Consider the following 6,000-nt stretch of genomic DNA (forward strand, 5'->3'; position numbering starts at 1 on the left):
CTTGGAAAATACACCAAATCGCAATGCAAACTAGACATCTGCCCTAATAGTCTAATAAGATCCGCACCCAAACAATTCAAAACAGACCTCACGAACCAAGTAAATTACAGACTCCAAAATGGGCTCTTTCCCGCGGATAAAGGAAACATCCTACTTACCCCGCTACCAAAAGATGCTAAGAAAAGCACAATGGACCTAACCAACTATCGCCCAGTAGCATCAATCCCACTCATAACCAAACTCATGGAAGGCATAGCGATGAAAAAACTTACTGAATACCTAAATAAACACTCAATCCTGCACGAGTCCCAATCAGGATTTTGATCAAATCACAGCACTGAAACTGTTCTAGTGTCCGCAATGAACTCATTTAAACAAGCAATTGCAACTGGTAACAACATACTCCTCCTACAAATCGACATGTCCAGCGCCTTTGACATGGTTAATCATGAAATACTCTTACATAGACTAGAATACTACGGAGTAGGAGGAACAGTTCTCAAATGGTTCAAAGGATTCCTGACCACAAGATCATACCAAGTAACAATGAACACGAACAGATCACCCCCATGGACACCTGAAAGTGGAGTTCCCCAAGGATCCCCCCTCTCACCAACTCTATTCAACCTAATGATGATACCTTTAGCCAAACTTCTAGCCAATCAAAACCTCAACCCCTACATATATGCAGATGACATCACAATCTACATCCCATTCAAACATGATCTAAATGAAATTACCAACGAGATCAACCAAAGCCTCCAAATAATGCACACATGGGCAGATGCATTCCAACTAAAACTTAATGCAGAAAAAACACAATGTCTTGTACTTACCTCATAATATAACACAAAAAACTTCTCCTCCATAACCACACCATTCTGTTCTCTACCTGTCTCACAAAACTTGAACATTTTTGGAGTCACCATTGATCAAAACCTCACTCTTGATGCCCACGTGAAAAAACACTACGAAAAAGATGTTCTACTCCATGTGGAAACTCAAAAGAGTAAAACCATTCTTCCCGAGATACATCTTCCGTACCTTGGTACAGTCAATGGTAATAAGTCATCTGGACTACTGCAATGCACTGTACGCCGGCTGCAAAGAACAGACTATCAAAAAACTCCAGACTGCCCAGAATACAGCCGCCAGACTCATATTTGGAAAAACTAAATATGAAAGTGCAAAACCCTTAAGAAATAAACTGCACTGGCTCCCACTTAAGGAACGCATTGCATTCAAGATCTGCACGATTGTGCACAAAATCATTCACGCAGACGCCCCAACCTACATGCTAAACCTTGTGGACCTACCTCCCAGAAATGCCACAAGATCATCTCGCAGATTTCTCAACCTGCACTTCCCCAGCTGTAAAGGACTAAAATACAAGCTGATGCACACCACCACCTTCTCCTACATGAGCACGCAGATATGGAACGCACTACCCAGAGACCTGAAAACAATCAACGAAACAAATATCTATCACAAATCTCTGAAGACTTATTTCTTCAACAAGGCCTACAATGAGAACCTACAACCCCACTAATCCACTTCACCAACCCATTCAGTTACGAAAGACCACCTCCTATAATTACCCTAATAAATCCCTTCCTCCTCCTTTCTTCCCTTAATTAATCTCTTCACAATACTAACTGTACCTGACAAGTTGGAATAACTATGTTAACAATACTATGTAAGCCACATTGAGCCTGCAAATAGGTGGGAAAATGTGGGATACAAATGCAATAAATAAATAAATAAAATAATTAAAGCAAAACTTAAAAGGAGTGGAGGCGTGGCCTAGTGGTTAGGGTGGTGGACTTTTGTCCTGGGGAACTGAGGAACTGAGTTCAATTCCTGGCACAGGCAGCTCCTTATGACTCTGGGCAAGTCACTTAGCCCTCCATTGCCTGCCGCATTGAGCCTGCCATGAGTGGGAAAGTGCGGGGTACAAATGTAACCAAAAAAAAATGACTTTATAGCTTTGATGACAACTTCAGTGGTTGGGAAGTAAGACCAATGCTGGGCAGAATTCTACAATTTGGGTCCCGTAAATGGCAAAAACAGATCAGGATAAAGGATGGAGGGAGCTTTGATAAATCCAGTAGTTGGGAAGTAGGACCATTGATGGGCAGACTTCTACAGTCTGTGCACCATAATTGGCAGGAAGAGACCAAGATTAATGAAGAAGTGAAACCTGTGCAGAGTGCCAGATTCAAATCTGTCCACCTTGTTAGGCAGACTGGATGGACCATGCAGATCTTTACCTGCCAAAATTTGTTATAATTTGCTAGCTATTTAAAGTTTCTTTTACTTATAGCCCTAACCAGTGGAGGACCGGGTCTGATTCTATAAATGGTGCTTGTCATGCTGCCTGTCCATGGGTGTAGGCTAAGTTAACTCTCACTCCTCTGCCCACCCGTCCATGTGGGCCGAGTTTCCAGCTTGGGTATAAGCAAAGGAAATGCAATCTGCTAGCCAATTGTAAATGGTGCGTTTACCGATGGCGACTCCACTCCTGTTGGGATCAAAAGAAACAAACAACTAGGCGGACTGTCTGAACGGCTTCCTCTGCTGAATATGTAATGTGGCAAGAATTTATGTAGTTGGATTATAAGTGTGTAATATAGTGGGTTGCTATTATATACTGTTCACCTGTAAGCGTGGACCGAATGTCCTGTTGTTTACACTGTTCACCGATGGACCCTATCCACAACTTGGGGTAACTTCATCTGGGTCCTTGCAGATCCCAAACAAGTCCAAATCAAACCTCCTTCTCCTCTATCAGCCTAAGTCCAAACAGTTAGTGGGTTGAACATCAACAATAAAAAGAAAAGTGTTCACAGCAATGGCATCATTAGCTCAAACAAATAATCAATACAACAAGGTCTCAGATTAGGGCTAGGCCTGTCTTTGGCTTCGCCACTTGCCACCATCCATGTAGCTCCACTTGCAGCTACAACCTCCTACCAGCAGGGGGAAAATACCACAATTTAGCTTCTCAAAAAAAAAAAAACCACATCCAAAACAAGGAAGTGATGTTAGCAACCTTGATAGCAGCCTAGACCAGCAGGCACTCCATCTCAGCAATTATAACAGCCATTGGAGCACAGACAGCACCTGTGGATACAGTTCAATTCAGAAATTGTTGGTAACCTGTTCGGGTGCTTTGTGAGTTCATTAATGTTGAAGAAGTGGTTCGAGCTTGTGCCAAGTGGTGTGCAGCGTGGTCTGTTTTCAAAGATGACGCTGATTCTGTCCAAGGAACTAGAGGAAGATTACAGCAAGGACGCTGAGAAGCCTAAAATATTGGAGCCAGCATGGAAATTACAGAAATGGATGGAAGATCTTAGGACTGATTTTGGCTTGGTGAGATGGTGTGCAGCGTGGCCTTTTCTCAAAGATGGTGCCAATTCTGTCCAAGGAATTGGAGGATGATTGCAGCAAGGATGCTGAGAGGCATAAAATATGGGAGTTGCATGGCAATTTCAGAAACGGATGGAAGATCTTAAGACTGATTTTGGCTTGGTGAGAAAGGAGATAGAAGTGGCCTTGAAGGATATCAAAGGGGATATCCGTCAATTACGTGATCATCAGGAGGACATGGAACAGAGGTTCGATGGATGCTAGGAATGGCTGGAGATGTTTTGGGATGCCTCTGACTTGATGTTAACAGATATTCAGGCTCTTTGGGAGAATGGAGGACTTGGAGAATAGGTCCCACCACAATAATCTTAGGGTCAGAGGTGTCCCAGAAACTGCTAAGTTTGCGGATTGTGGAGTTATTATACAGCAGCTGGCACAGGCAATTTTGGAGAAGGACAGTGCACCATAGGATGCTTGTGCGATTACAGTGGAAAGAGCACATAGGGTGTATGATGCGCATCGAGAGGGCCAATGCCAGGACACTGTTACTTGCTTCCAGGATTATCCCATTAAGGAGCAGATCTTAGCTGCTGCTGGTGCTCAGGGAGTGGTTCGCTGGAAGGATCTGCAACTGGAGAGTTTCCCGGATTTGTCCCTGATGACATTGCTGAAGAGAAGGGAGTTCCGAGGGGTCACTGCGTATCTTCGTGAAGCTGACTCTTTCCTGTGGGCTTATTAATCATTTTGAAGGAGAGTACTATAAAGTACTTTCACTGGATGCTGCTTGGAAAAAAACTTGTGGACTTGCAACTCCCTAATCTACCCAATGACATGTGTGATGCAGCGGGTGAAGCAAAAGTGAGCGGAGGGCCCTCGAGGGGGAGGCAGCTGGACAAAGGCCGAAGGTTTTCTCATTTATCTGATGCTCAAAATATTCTTCAACCCTCCGTTAAGGAAGGTCGGTGGAAAGGATTGGGTCCAAGTGGTCTTATCTGAATGATCTGATATATTAAGATGTGTTGGGTCCTGGATGTTTGTTAAACTGTTAGTATGAACAGTGTTCTGCTACTTCTAATGATGGGCTTCTTTGTCAGTGTTTATTAATCTAGTGCCTTTCTTTCTCTTCATGTCTGTAAAGTTGAAACGAGTTATCTTTCTGTGCATGTGGGCAAGCTTGCTTTGGCTAACCTTTGTGTGTTTGCTGTATATGTGTATGTTGGAGTTTTGCATTTGGATGTCTGTGTTCCTTTGGGGGGGGGGGGGAGGGAGAGCGTGGTGTGTGCATGTTTGTTTGTTTTTTAATTGTTCTGGGCCATTGATAGGTACTCACTCCTCAGACTCGTGTGTGGCTGGAGGGTATAGGGAAGGGGAGGAGGGAAGGAGGGATGGGCAGCAGGGGTGGGGTGTTAATAGGGTTGGGTTCTCAAGGTGTAGGGAAAGAGTGGGGATGATGGAGGGAAGAGGGTTATAGCTTAATTTCAAGGAAGAATGGGGAGGAAGTTGGATGGGTGCTTCTGGGGGGATTATGGGTAACTGCTTTAGTGGGTGGGTACTTTTAATATTAGGGGGTTGAGCACACCTAGAAAGCATTCTTTATTATTTAAGGAGATCTCACAGTTGCAATTTGATATTTTTGCTCTTTAGGGGGAGATAAGAAGAAAAGTGGCATGGCAATATTAGTTCATAAAAGTGTCCTTTTTTCACTGGTGGAGTAGGTGAAGGGAGGTGATGGTAGGATCTTATTATTCGTTGGTGATTTGGGGGGGGGGGTACAGGTGTCGTTTTTGAATATTTATGCTCCTAATGATTGGCAGCATATTTTTTGGCAGAGTGTCTATGATTTTTTAGATAATAAAGTGCAAGGAGGGCTGTTGATGGGGGAGGATTTCAATTTTTCAATACATCCTGCGCTAGATCGGTTGCTGGTTTGGCAGGGGATTGCTGTAGAAGCCCATCCTCATTTCAGAAATTACTGAAAGATTTTCAGTTGCTTGATTTATGGCAAGCTAAACATCCAAAGGCGAAGCAGTTCTATTCTGTGATATATATTAGTTATGTGCGTTTAGACTACCTTATGGTTGACACATCTTGGGCTGATCGTTTGCAAAATAGTCACATTGAGGTTGCAACCTGGTCTGATCACGTCCCAGTGTTTTGGGGGGTTTTTTTTCATATGTGAGTCTGTGGAAGGGTAAGGTACTGTATGTTGGAGGCTGAATGAGACTTTATTATGAGACAACAGTGTTAGAAAGGATCTTGGGAGGGAATTTGCTTGGTACTTGGGAGTTCAATGACATATATGACATTCAGCCTGCTATCCTGTGGGAAGGATTGAAACCAGTTCTCATTAAATGGGAAGTTTGGAAGAAACAGGAGCGGGTGCAAAACGAAAATTATTTATTACTTCAGCTTCAGGACTTGGAATTGCGATAACAACAGTCTATGTGGCGTGTGGACAAGAGAAGGTTAGAGGCTGTGAGGGTTGAACTTCAATCTCTGGTTGGCTGACATTGACTTTAAATTGAGACTTAGCAAAGCTTTTATGAAATTCAGACTTACTCAGCAAAGCTTTTATGAAATGGGGGATAAGACTGGTAGACTGCTTGTATGGAAGCTTAGAAAGCAACTAAC

Source organism: Microcaecilia unicolor, chromosome 1 (genome assembly GCF_901765095.1).
Source record: "Microcaecilia unicolor chromosome 1, aMicUni1.1, whole genome shotgun sequence".
Lineage (NCBI taxonomy): Eukaryota > Metazoa > Chordata > Amphibia > Gymnophiona > Siphonopidae > Microcaecilia > Microcaecilia unicolor.